General features: G+C 39.9%; 1 protein-coding gene across 6 annotated transcripts in view; it reads left to right on the top strand.

Moving 5' to 3' along the window:
• Positions 1-14,212, top strand: part of sh3gl3a (SH3-domain GRB2-like 3a) — a 64,931-nt gene that overhangs the window by 5,353 nt on the left and 45,366 nt on the right. Inside the window, exon 1 of one of the 6 annotated variants that reach the window (XM_087179108.1) lies at positions 10,436-10,502. The exons of the other annotated variants lie outside the window; for them this stretch is intronic. The gene's annotated coding sequence lies outside the window, so the exon portion shown is untranslated. Of the gene's footprint in view, positions 1-10,435; positions 10,503-14,212 lie in introns of those variants that run through there. 6 annotated transcript variants of the gene reach the window in all.

Raw genomic sequence — 14,212 nt, 5'->3', positions numbered from 1 at the left:
AATGTTTTGCTATATTGTGACAAACACTTACCTGCCCCATGGCATGTAGCCCTCCAAAATTAAGTCGCCAGGGGAATATTTTAGTCGCATTTGGCGAGTGGCGACCGTTAGTTTACAGCCCTGCTTATGTCTGATGTGTAGAGGTTCACACATCTCCACTAATGAGCAGAGCTGAAGGACATCTTTGGGCTCCAATAAATCTAAAAGCTCTGTGATGTAGTGTTAGAACTTGTATGTTGACTGAAACCCCAAACACCAGAAGCACAGTCGGATACACATATTTTAAGAGTTGTGTATAAGTCTAGAGTCCCAGATGACCACATTGTGATCCAAGTGCTGTACCCGCTGACCGAGTTAGAGCAGGTATCAGGAGCAGTGTCCACGTTTCTGCCCCTCTAAACTGCCAAATGTTACATTTTGCACATTGTGCAATTATGATTTCAACATTGGCCACAGAGGAGCTTCAGGAAATAATGTAGTTTAACCTCTTTTTACAAAGGCCTCATTCTTCACTGTTCAATTGAATAGGCTACATTTTTCCACTAGAGATATTGCTTACTGGGTACTGATTAGGGCTGAACGATTTGGGAGAGTAATGTAATTGTAATTTTTTTTACCAATATTGTGACTGCGATTGCGATTTAATATGCGAGTTCCTTATCTTCTGTATTATTCAACAAACACAAGCAATAATTCATTCTATATTATGACTAACACAATATTAGATAGATGAAACATAAACTGTTCTTTCCTGTAGGCCAGGCCTATATGTCATGATGAAATAAGATGATGCATGAATTGAAATGAATGACATAATTTTATTTAACTACTTCAATCACAGTAGTGTATTGACTGATTTGTTTACAGTCTTGTAAGTATGTAAAATTGTCCGTCGTTATGCAGACATGGTTCTCTTCATGGAGATCCCAGCTGGTCAAAGTCTTCATTAATGAAATGCACTGTAAGACTCTGATACGGCTCTGCTGTACGGCTTGACCAGATGTCAGTTGTCGTAGCGAAAAACTCGCTGTTTTCAGCTCCGCTGTGACTCTCATCTTGCATTTTTTTTCACATCGCTCCGGTATGACAACCTGGCTAAAATATGTGTGGGAGGGCATGCTGTACCGCTTATCCAGTGTATTTATCAAAGCCATAAACCCAGAATTGGTCACCATGCTTCCCTATGAACTCTGTAGTTTCCCCGTGCCGTTTGAATTACGTTCATATGGAGGTGCTTCATATGCTTTCACACATTTCGGTCAGTGATTCTGGCATTTTAGCCATGTAACTATCGTACATGACTTTGTTGTGCTGATACAGGTTAGTAGTGTTGCCCCGTGACATAGCAACGGTAGTAAGGCAGGTTCTGCACATTACCTGACGCTGTGCTGCATCTTCTTTTTGAAAGCTGAAATAGTTCCACACAACCAACGTACTGCTCCTCCTTGACATTAATGTTTCTGCAGTGCCAAGTTCTTTCTCCCTCTTTTAGCCAATTGCTTTACTCTCGCTTGCATGTCACGTGACCAGAGTGTAATCCCAGCCTTAACGGTTAGAAAATCGTGTTTTATCATATTATTTATTTATCACATTATTATCGCAAGAGCGGTTATATCGCGATCCAAGAGATCTAATACAAATACATTTTTAACAGCTTTATCAGCTGTATGCTACTAACCCTGTATGGATGTAATTGATGTCATTGTTGTATGGCTCAGTTTATGCCCTTTGTAAAACATGAACAAATATATAAATGTCATAGAATCTTTGTTTTACAATGTGATCAACCGTTGGATGGATGGATCAAAAAGTCTGGGACAGAATCATTCATATACAAATACTGTTTAAATAATTAGCTTATTGTAATCAAGTCGTCTGCTTATGGAGTTCATTCTGGGTCTTTTCATTCTGACAATGTATGGAAATCGACTGATTATCAGCCTGGCCGATTATCAGTGGCAATATTCAGCATTTTGTGTGTTGTGTTACTTTGGCTGTAATGCAGCCGTCTGTCTCGATTTGTTGTCACCACTCTTTGGTCTGGAGCAATGTCCGGCTGATTGGCTACACGTTACAAGTAATAGCCTATCAGGCTGAAGGCTGCTGTGTACACAGACAGTGACAGACTACAGAAGGAAGTTAAACACTGTGATGAAGAAAACAACAACATTAAGTGTGTTCAGACAGAGCAGCAATAAAATATAAAAGTAACAGAACCCCAGAGACTGGAGATGAGACACTACACTGACACGTCAGCACATGAACAATCAATAACTACTGTTACTGAAATGACATTTTACCACAGTATTAGTAAAATCACTGTGTAAAAATGTTCTCAGATAAAAGTATAAAGTGAGTCGGTTAAAGTGTCTGTAAATACTTGAAAATATGTTACACATGAAAAATAAATAATTTACTTCTTACTTTTATTAAATAATTGCATGTATTTCACTTATGGTTATCGGTTTGTATCAGCGCACATAATAAAAATGGAGTGATGTTAAAAAATGTGAACTAAGCACTGCACTACTGTGGAACTGAAAATATTTTCCCAGGGTTGACAGGTCTTAACATGATGATTAGTCTCTGAAAGATTTCAACTCCCTGTGTGACTGCAGGCATCAAACAAGTCATGAATAACTGTAGCCACAAATATACAACAGGCAAAACGTGTAAAGCTCAGCCTGGAATCATCAAAGATCAAACCTTAGACCAGGTTTCAAATTGCAAGAGTTAAAATTGTTTAATTGTAATTGAATTTAATTGTAACTAATTTGAATTGTCTCAACAAGTTGTAGGGGGTAATTAAGTTTTAGCCTTTTCCAACTACAATTACAACTATCCCTGACATGTTTACTGAGCTGTAGCTAATTAATGACGATTCTGCAAATGAGATAAACTGTTGTCATTACCTAGTTAATCTGTTGTCATACCAATGTTTTTCTGTGGAGTTATGGAGTTATGAGTATTAAAGAATGCAGTATATAAGGTGTAAAGTGGTCAGCTAGCAGGTGAGTCAGGTCATTCGTACCACAGTGTAACTGAACGCCCGCATCTTCAGCCCTAATTTATGCTTGGCCCAAGATTTTTTAGCTGAAGGAGAATCGCCCCTCTGTAGAACTTTGGTGTTTGAAGAAAGTGGAGTTATTTTGCTGCCCAAGAAGGCTAACTGTCTCTACGCAGATGATTTAGGAGATCACGTCATGTCAGGTTCGGACAGATAGCCAGCAGGTAGTTGTTGAGTTTCAGTGACAGATGACTTTCAGACAGGGCCTCTTGAATCTTCTAGATTTAACTTAACAGAGACAGTAGAGAAACTAAGATGCTTCATTTCCGTTTATTTCCTGTATCTGTGTCACATGCGGTTCTCCACCTCCTGCCCCTTTAGGAGACCAGCAGCAGGTCACAGATTATCACAGATTTTTTCGCTTCATAGTCACCAAATTAAGTATTGGACCCAGTTTTCACAAGCCACACGTCTTCGGAACATTCTGACATCAAAATGACATTTTTTCAGATCAACAAATCCAGAGAAATTAACTTTATTGGAGACCTGCCTCTGTCTCAGTGCCATACTCTCGCAAGATCTGTCAACTGCCGACATCGTTTGCCAACCGATAATGAGATGTTTAGATGGACCATTATAGTTTAGTTATTTTTTGATTGACATGAAACCATGGATTAAACTTTATAACTTAAATAAAACTTGTTTCGTTGCTTAACAATTGCTAAAACAGATTATTAGACTATTAAATTGACATGACTTTGTACTGGGCTGATCAGATGTTAGTAGATACAAAAGAGCGGCAAAAAAGATGTAAATTTGTATTTGTATTGTCTATTGTTGTAATCTTTTGGCAGGGATAAATAATCCATAGATTAGTACTAAAAATGCCAGAGCTTTGTGCAGCAATGGGCTGTAATAACAAGAAAAACGGATCTGTCTTTTCTTTCCCAGAGGATGCAGAGAGGTAAGTCTATACAGGGATAGAGTTTAATATTAGCTACTGTCACATTTCATGCCAGTTGCCTTCACTTGAGGGGTTGAGGGACAACGCCCACTTAGGAGGCCGGAACTGTGTACCTTTTCATACCATTGGCGCTGCCTGTAATGTGGTATCTTCTGTATAGAGAATCTTTGCTGTCAAACAGAATGTATTAGGGCTGGGGCGACGCGTTGACGCACGTTATGTATACCGACGTATTTACATAATGGATTACGTTGCAAGGAGTAAGTAACATGGCTGCACCTAGTTAGAGCATGGACTCCACCGAGGAGCAAGCTGAAGCGAAAAATCCTCACCCACGATCATCTAAAGTATTTTTATATATTATACTTTAGATGTATATTTTAAGCAGGGACCGAAGAACATGGTGCTCTGCAAATTAGAAATGGCTTATCAAAGCAGTACTACCGCGATGCTCCAGCACTTTTAGAGACTTTATATTGGACTGTAAAACACAGATTACCAGTTAAGACTGGGCCACATTTTGTCGGGGAATAAGGCCCTGCATTGCATAATTTGTCATATTTGTTTGTTTTAACCCCCCCTTAAGCCCGTGGGAGCATATACGCTTCCAAGTTTTACGCTGTCTGTGGAGCATCATGGCAACCATTTGCGCTGGAGACGTGCTGTTTTTTCTCCTTAAACTAGACGACCGGCGCTTTCAATCAAGCCCCTGATCGTCACTGACTTATATTTAGACACTAACGTTAAAAGTTACTAAGTATTCGGAGTAGTTTTACCATTTTTCTGGCACATTGCTGCTTTCTGTCTGTGTGTTTATTGATTGATTCTGACCTGCATTCTTTGCCAGTGGCGTTAGCGTCACGTGACTGAATCAGATATTTCTATTGGCTCCAGTGGGTGAGGTCTCAGCCAATCAAATTATTATAACTTATTATAATTATATTATTATAACGCTGACACTAATAGAAACTAAAGTAATTAACAGTCAAACCTAAACTGTGGACACTGTGCTGTGTTGAAGGGTAGTAGAGCTTCCAGACTTTGTCTTTGCTCTGTGGCTGCGCTGCAGAAGCTGTACAAATACAAACTACAAACGCTGTGAAAGTAAAATGACTTCTACTTTATTATTCAGTGAATATCAATAGAATAAACTGCTGATGTTTTGCATATTCATGCATTTAATGCCCCTTGAAGGTGAATATGTCACAGAACCTGATGGGGTAGGGCTGAAGGACTTGTACTTCATCATCAGTATACTCCTGCTAATATTACATTTTGCAGTTGTTTTGTCATGTCACTGAGCACCACTGAGTTATCATGTTTGTATATGTTAGGGATGCCCCGATTTTCATAAAAAATATGTGATTGGTAGATCGGCATAAATGCTCCTAGTCACCGATCACCTTAAAACCGATCACCTGTGGTTAATACGGTGTGTAGTGTAGTCCTGCCTCCCACATTGATTCAATGCGCCAGTGTGCAACAGGCTACCAAATCAAAACATGTCGGTCGCGTGGAACTTTTACAAAATATTTGAGACTGATATAACGTATGCCAGGGCTATTCAACTATGTTATTCAGGGGGCCACGTTTCCTGACACTCGAGCTATGAGCTATTCTCATTATGTATGTACACTTGACACAACATGGCACCATGTTTTCAAAACTGTTTTTTTGTCACATTGCAAAAGCAGTCTAATCATTAAGTACAAAAGAAAATAACTAGTGGTTACTTAGATTTTCTGTGCAACACAAGCTGTAAGATTAACAGAAGTTTTCTGCAATACATGATGTCAGCTGTCTGGCATATCATTTGGTTAATCCTGCCATCTCTTACAAAGCTACATCACAGCATTTTTTGAGTGAAAAAAAAAGGCAAACAACAGAAGAGAGCAAAGAGGCATTTTTGCAAGAAAAAAAAAACATACACGATGGGATGTAATGTTGATTTAGAGGAAACTTTTCAAGAAGCTGGGTGTGATTGGATGTAAAAGAGATAATATTCATCTGTAGGGTTGCCACCTTTTATGTGAAAGAAGGTGTCAACTGGTTTAGTTTTACTTGACATTACATTATTCACAGCACTTTGAGGACATAACATGAATGAAAATACGGTACATATTGCATCCAGTATTGATTCAAATCCTCCGAGTACCAAGAAAACAAGTGCTAGAATCTTTTTATTTTCAAATACGGAGCGATCCCGTATTATACGGGACCTGTGGCTGGATGGCAGGTGACCGGTGGCATTCACCTGTTTGCAGAGCTGCAAAATCAGGTCGCAGGCAGAAAAACCAGCGCGTTCATATTCTTCTTCTCCAGCAATTTCGGATGGCTCTACCTACACGTATTACGATACAGCGCCACTACATTACCGTAATGGCGTACAGCTGCAATTGCAGTTACAAACGTCAAATCCACCGAGTAACGAGAAAATAAGTATTTGAATTTTGTCGGGAGGCAGAGATGGCACGAAATTTGACGGAAGCGGCTGCCTCCCAATTCTCCATGCAGGAATAACCCTGGGTGTGATGAAGGACGCTAATTTCTTTTTGTTTTGATGACAGTCACAGAGCTACGACTGTAGTTGTTGTCAGCTCCAGTAAAAAGTTCACTCCTCACTGGTCTCCACCCGCCAACGTGTGTGTGTGTGTGTGTGAGAGGCTGCAGCCCGACACCTAAATGTGGTTGTTTTTTCTGGTTCTTTTGGCTCAGGCGCTGTGCCTTGAAAACTCTGTCTTTATTGCACATGTTCATATCGCGATGATAATGAAAATAAGATTAATCTGTCAGCACTAGTAATGAGATACAATAAGACTCATGATTTTTGTAAAAGCATACTAACCTAAAAACCTGTTACTGAATCATGACAAAGTTTCAGAGTTACACAGAGCGTTGTGGTAACCATAGTAACCCACTCACACACATCATCATGGGAATAAATGACAATAATAGATTTATGTATATTTCTCACTTTGCCCTGATGGTCTGAAGAACTCTGTTTCTCTCTCTTGTCTGTCTCTGTCTGTCGGCGTCTCATCACGCAGCAACTTTGAACTCACCACGAGCAAAATGCAAAATGATTTTATGTCTAATTGTATCTAATTACGCTATTCACATTGTTAGAGACTGTATGCTACTCACGTGCTATTAGGTTTACTGGGAGATTTAGAAATTACTAGTGTGATATGACAATATGATATTGAAGAGGACGGAGCTCAGTTTAACCCCTGGCTCTGTTATAGGCAGAGTTTAATCTGATGACCATTTTGTTAAACCCCTGAAAAGAGAGGGCAGGGGCTCAGTCCTTGCAGAGTTGACGCTTGAATTGCGTTGACTTGGTAACAAGTTTAGACTTGTCTGCAATGAAAAGGGCCACATTGCTTATATTACGCACACAACATAGCATTGCCCTCATACCGCAACCATGGGTACTGAGTTAGCTCAGTGTCTCAGTCCGTCCCTGTCTGCAGTGGCATTCTGATGAAAGGTCAGGTAGTCAGACTGACTGAGCCAGTGAAGGAAAAAAAACTACTTTCACCTACAATGCAGTACACGCAGGGCACCAAAACAGCCTAATGAATAATGATCATGCAACAACCATGTGTCATTTTAACTCGCACACTCACAAAAAATAGTTACATATTCGCAGTTTGGAGCCCTGCAGTGTCTCCCTAAAAATGATCTATGTCAGCCGTAGATCGGCCGATCTCACTCAAAGATGATCTGTAACGATATCGGTGGCAAAAAACGTGATTGGAGCACCTCTAGTATATGTTATTAGTCCAGTGCCTGTTGAGTCATAGAGCAAGGCAAAAATGGATCCAGCTCTCTTAACCATCCCTATTTACAGTACATTCACCATAATGTACATTTCCACAGTTCTGATTCTATTTCAATCAGGAGAGACTTATAAAGGAACAAAAGAGGATGAGAAATTTGAAGTTAAATGGGATTCATTGTGAACAACAGGAATAGACTTTGGCGCTTAGACCCCAGAAGGAAGTGGATCATCATGGAAAGCAGTCCATAGGTTTAAGGTCCTTCCAATTAGAGAAAACTTCCCCCAGAGACGAGACACTGGTGGTGGTGATGATGGATGGCGCTTGAGGATGGAAGGATTTCATGAGAGGCAAACTTCTCATTGGATGGTTTAATTAGAGATGGTCGGGCATTCATGGGCAAGTTGGTGAAGGGTGGAGGTAGGTTCTGAATGACAGCAGAGAGAGAGAACACTTTTAAAGTTTGATAGCTTACAGGTGATTGGCTAAAGGCCAGCGTGTCAGGTTGTGATTGGATGAAGACAAGAATGAGCTGGTGGAGCTTATGAGCGGGAAACGGTGCTTGTGACTTAGAAGACGTGTGAGGAGATCGTCTTACTGACTGAACTTTCACTAAGCTTCATTACGACAACAATGGAGTCATGTCATGCTGATTTATCTTTTTCATAGCAGAACAGTTTTAGTTCACATCACTTCTTAGTGTTTTGTGATTTCTGTGAGGTTACCATCAGTGAAAGTCAACACTCCGTGTAAAGCCAAGAAAGGAAATGAGGTATTATGCCACTGACCAATTTTAATGTGAAATATCTGTGCAGGATAAAGTTTTATTGATGGGAGCTTGGGACAAGTTGAAGTAACTGGGGGTATTTAATAAATGAAAACAGTATTGTTCTCGAGAAGAGAAAGTTTAAGACAACACAACAGGACAGCAAGACATGTTTCTGTTGTTGCACTGTGGAAAAAGGTGGGAGTATCACAAACAAAGGCCTGTCTCAAATAGAAGTCTGGTGCCTCCTGCCCCTCTGTGCTTTTAAGGTGAATAAAAAGTTTTGCGAAATTACAAATTGCAGTTTAAATTAGCAATTGTAAACCAAACCTCGTCCCCAGTGGAACTTCCTTCCAGTTGTCTCAGACTATAACATAAGTCATAATATCTGTGTCACTAAACACTATCTCATGTTGGCGGTGACCTTAGACCAGCATCTGAGTCACAGATTGGGCCACACATGAGACAGTTAGTGTATAACTGAGAGTATAACTCCTGTGTCCTCACAGCAGAGAGGATATCTCATGTTGTGTCTCGGCTCCTGCAGGGGAACATAAATGTCATCATATCTGATTACTTGTGAAATGATTCCCATGTGCATGAGATAAATGTCAACCTGCCACTTCCTGTTTGTGTGTCTGTCTGCTCTGCATAGGCTGCTGTGTGATCACCAGTGTGAGTTTCTCTTTCACAGCTTGTTTCATGAGATAACATGGATGTCACGTCTCTAAACACAGTGTTGTCCACTCTCACTTCTTTTTATTCATTACACATGGAAAAAATGTGGTCCCTGCCTATTGTAAACAGTGACATCATATATAAATATCTAGTGCTGACTGTTTTGTACCTGTTTCTCCCTAGTACCTGTGTGATCCCAGTGTTCTAAGCTATGCAGTGATGAGCATTCTCTCCTCTCCCCTACCTTATCAAGTTAAGCTAGGTTAGCCTTCTTGTGTTTTTCAAATGGACTGTGAGATTTGTGGGATTTTTCCTCTTGAGAAACGTTCCACATATTTCCTCACCTTCCACTACAAGGCACTCGCTCTCATCTGTGACAGTCATATTCAAAGTTATCTCAAATGGGATTCTGGTGCTTTCTCCTGACTTTTGTCACCGCCATGATGCCAGCTGTGGATGGATGGTGACACTGTGTAAAACTAGCACAGCTAAAAGATTGAAAGATAATTTCGTATCCACCCAGAATACAAGGCTTATGACATAAATGGACAAAGACAAAAGCTGTGTCTCAGTTTAATGCACCTTCTTACTCATATTTACTGTTTTGAATGCATAAGTGCGTTCACATTGATCCATGTTGATAAGTACAGCAACATACTGTATGTAAGTATGGAAATATGGTTCACTCAAGTGTAAAATGATGAACGGCTCGGCAGAAGAGAGGGACCACCAACATATTTTCAAACTTTCAAACTCCATTTGTGCCGATGACGCCTTAATTGCCATGTCACATGACAAAGGAGGGACACACAGGGAAGTGAAATGTTAATTTTCAAGTCAAGTGAGCAAAGCACATGGGAGACAGTCACATGTTGCCATTGTCATTTTCAGTGACTGTTCAATTTGAGACAACTTTCCTGTTGAAATTCATGCACCGTGCCAGTGAGTGTACAGCATGTAGAGAGTACTAAATCTGAGTTAGTTGGTTAGTTTTGTAAACACACAATATAGTTTTGTTTCTTGTCAAGCCTAACTTTTATTTATTTCAGTTAACAGTTTTTTCACATCTAATTTTCATTATTATGTTAACAATGATAACCTTGGTTACCAGACAGTTGTGCCTCTATCTGTGACTGTTGTTGTTTTCTTATGCTGCTCTGTTTACTGTGTAAAGTCCATAGTCATGTGTACAGGTGGACCCACTATCAGTGGAGTTTTATGACTAATTCTCTTGACGTCAGAGACTCATTTCTCTTCCTCCACTGTGATTCCACGTCTTCTGAATGAAACACACTCTGGAGACAAGTAAGTCCACTTCAGTGGCAGGTGGCTCTTCACCATTGATTAGTTAACAACAGTAGCAGTAGACACTTTTTCTGTCCGTCTACAGCTTCTGATAAATCTTTGAAACCACTGGACTCAGAGCTGTGGAAGTTTGAATGAAGGGAACTGTTTTAAATTGAACATCATGATGATGGATTTAGGGTTGTGTAGTCATTTAATTTTATAGCTGATTTCAGCTGATGTGTTGCTTTTCAACAGATTAATTGATCATTTAAAATATATATTTTCAGCTCTTGATAGTTGCTGCCAAAGATGACTGTTGAATTTACTGTGTGCTTATTCTGTGCAGGGCTCCCAACAAGCTCCACTATTTTTCTTATATACAATATGTACAGGTAGACAACAAACACGAGTGGCATTGTTCATAATTGCTTGCACACTGTCTGTACCTATAAGATTACAAAGTGTGTCCACCAGGAAACTGAGGGCCTGTCCCTGGCTGATGCCGCAATATGTTCCTCGGGAACTGCTAACTTACTATTGATGACGTGGAAAGTAGGGAAGCCCCGATTGATCGGCTGCCGATGATGATCGGCCGGTTTTCATTAAAAATATGTGATTAGAATCAGCATAAATGCTCCGGGGTTAACACTCTGGTGTCTGCGGCTGAGAGAAGCACTGTGTGCTTTGTAGTATAGTCCTCCCTCCCACCTTGTTCACTGCGCCCCAGTGCAACAGTCCTCCAAAACAAAACAATATGTCTACCCTGTGGAACTTTTACAAAATGTGTGAGACTGATATAGTCTTGGAGGAGTATGCTGTGATTGGTTTTTCTCCTGTGATGAAAACGGTGTATGTTCTATCAAAATAAAATAAAATTAATTCACTGTCTAAAAGCTCCTCTTCAAAGTAAGAGAACTTCATAGAAATGTGGAGTCAGAGGTACAATATTTGTCTTTAAGTGTAGTGGAGTAAAAGTCAGAATTTTCCAAAAATAATAATACTCATGTAAAAATAATAAACTTTAGTACAAGACCCACTGCAAGTCACCTGTTGGAGACCCCTGCTGTAAAGTGACTGTGTTTGGATTGTTTCCTTCAGAAAGTTACAAAAATTGTCACATACAAACACCCTGAACTCTACCACTGAAGGAGGTTTGAGACACCGATGATGTGACAAGCATTGTCTCACTCTCAGTGGTACAGTATTCTGAGCTCAGGTCTGAGCTGCCTCATGTCTTCACCTCATATCAGGCTGTGCTGTCATGTGCATGCACACCTGCAATATCAGTTATCTCTTCTGTGCAGTAGCAACAATTATCACAGTGACCTATGCATGCCTGCAGCCTGCAACAGAAACAAAATGCCAGTAGACAGAGATACAGCTGACACCTCTGTGAAAGGAATCTATCCATCATTAATGACGGAATGATGGAGGGACAGAGCCACAGTCATCTGGTGGTCTGGAAAGCAGCTTCTCAGCTCATTAACATTTCAGCAGCTCATCATCACTGTGTGCAGCTTCACAGTGATGTGGATCATCTCATGTTGGTCCACAATGAGAGCCTGAAACATGATATACAGAAACAAACTGTCCCCATGGAGGTTTTCCCCTAGAGTGAAATATGGTCTCAGTAGCTCTTCTTCTCCGAAAAGACAGTTCTTTGGTTGTTACATGTTTCAGTGTGTTAAAGAGGAAAAAAACATTTATTTTAAAACTTCTATCTGAGGATATTTTCTAAGGATACAACATATATTACATTTGTATTTGTTATATTCAAGGAAATCTATAGCTACTAACATGCCTCACGTGCACTTAACTGCCCTTTGGCCATATTGTGTATACGGTAGCTGATGTCTTTGTCACACTGAAAAAACATTTGTGGGAAACCTTTGCAGAAATAATCATTTGAGGAAATTGCAGCAGGCATGAAATACAGACTGCATGCGACTTTGGACAACAGAGTTAAGAATGGGATAATGGAGTAAAAGCCAGTAGGAGGAGGTATATGCAATCTTCAAAAAACAGACCTTATTTGTTTCTGGGTCAGAGCTCCTGATAGAAAAGTAACTGTTTATGCTGTTCATACATTTGTCACAATTGTGACAACGGGCTGTGTTTGCATCAAGTCTAGTAAAGTAGAGCCACACTCTTCGGTTCTCTCCGCCATTGTTATCTTTCTAAAGGTAGACTACGAGCTTGAGTTGGTGTGTGCGCTGCACTGTCTCGTGTGTGTGTGTGTGTGTCACTGGAACAGCCCCGCCCCCCTGCCCTCCGCTCAAACAAACAGCAGGCAGAGACAGAGACAGATCCCTCGTCTTCTGTGAGAATAGCGAAAATATACATACATAGAAGGATATTTGACGGAGTTGGTGAAATAAATGTGCAACATAATGTTTATATAGCGAAAAAAAAAAAAAAACGCGACTACTCCAGTACCGACAGCCGAAACGTTAAGGTCGGAGCTTATTGATACTGCGGTCTTGAATAATTTAGCCCCGGGCCCTGTTCAATCCCGGGCTCGGTACCCATCCCTACTTCCACAGTTGGTGAAAGACGTACATTTGTAGAGCATCTAACGTATCTCTCTGTGACTGTGGGGTCCAAAAGTCTGAGAGCACTTTCCCAGTCTTTTGGACCCCACGGGATATTTTAGGTTATTTAGGAACGGTGTCGCCCCTACATAGTTTGTCCACCTGAGAGGACTCACAAGTTTGTTTTTACACTGTAAAAACTCTTGAATGAATTGTCACAAAGAGTTTCCATTAGTGGGCGTTAACAGCTCCAGTGTTGCCAACAGTGACTGACAAACCTTGGCTACTGAGGTGACAGTCTGCAGTACTGCCACACAATAAGAAAGATATTGTGTCTCTTCTACCTTTCTCTGTGAGTGATCATGTGACAGTAAATCCAGCTGAAATCACAGTTCAGTCTTTGTCTTTAACTCATGTGTGTGTTGATGTTGTCTGATGACGTGGTTATTAAATCAGGATTTTAGCAGTATTTAGCTATATATGTGAACACAAAGATGAGGAGAGAATACAGCAGTTCCACAACACAGTTTTTAACTATGTCCTCAGTTTCGCACATTGACCATATGAGGTCAAGACATGGACTAGGTTTTTATGCAGTCATAGGACATAGTAAGAATAAATCTGTGAAAGAATAAGAAAATAAATGTGGAAATATAAACGAAAAATGAATAAAAGAATAAATAAGTATATAAAATGTGGAAATATAAAGAGAAATGAATAAAACAATAAAAAATGCCTTAACTATTGCTTTTTCTTTAACTGTATTGTTTTTGCTTTTACCTGTTGTTTTTGCTTTTACCATATTACTTATTGCTTTTTCTGTTCGAAGGGGAGGGGTCTGTCAAGAGAGGGGTGTTACTGTAAGTGCGTTTACAAATTTACAGGTTTTCACCAAGTGTTGTTTAAGAAAGCTAATTTAAACAATTCATAGAAAAAGTGTTCATTTAAAAAACACAAAAACTGATTTTTTAACTTTCAAGTATCAATGTCAGTACGAAAAAAATATGAAAATTAAATATGAGAGGTATCATGCTTGCTCATTTATCAGCTGTCATTGTGATTTTGTGTTCCACTCACACCATGTAGCCTGACTGAAGGAATAATAATTATATTAGTTCTGGCCAGGGCTCAACAATAATGACACTACTTAGGGTAACGAACAAGTGTGTCCCTGCTCTCGACAGGCCTCTAATGACG

This window comes from Seriola lalandi, unplaced genomic scaffold (genome assembly GCF_002814215.2).
Source record: "Seriola lalandi dorsalis isolate HSWRI2012SDOR001 ecotype SW California unplaced genomic scaffold, Sedor1 jcf7180002054784, whole genome shotgun sequence".
In the NCBI taxonomy this organism is placed as follows: Eukaryota; Metazoa; Chordata; class Actinopteri; order Carangiformes; family Carangidae; genus Seriola; species Seriola lalandi.
The sequence above is the reverse complement of the archived record's forward strand: the minus strand, read 5'-3'. Positions and strand labels throughout refer to the sequence as shown.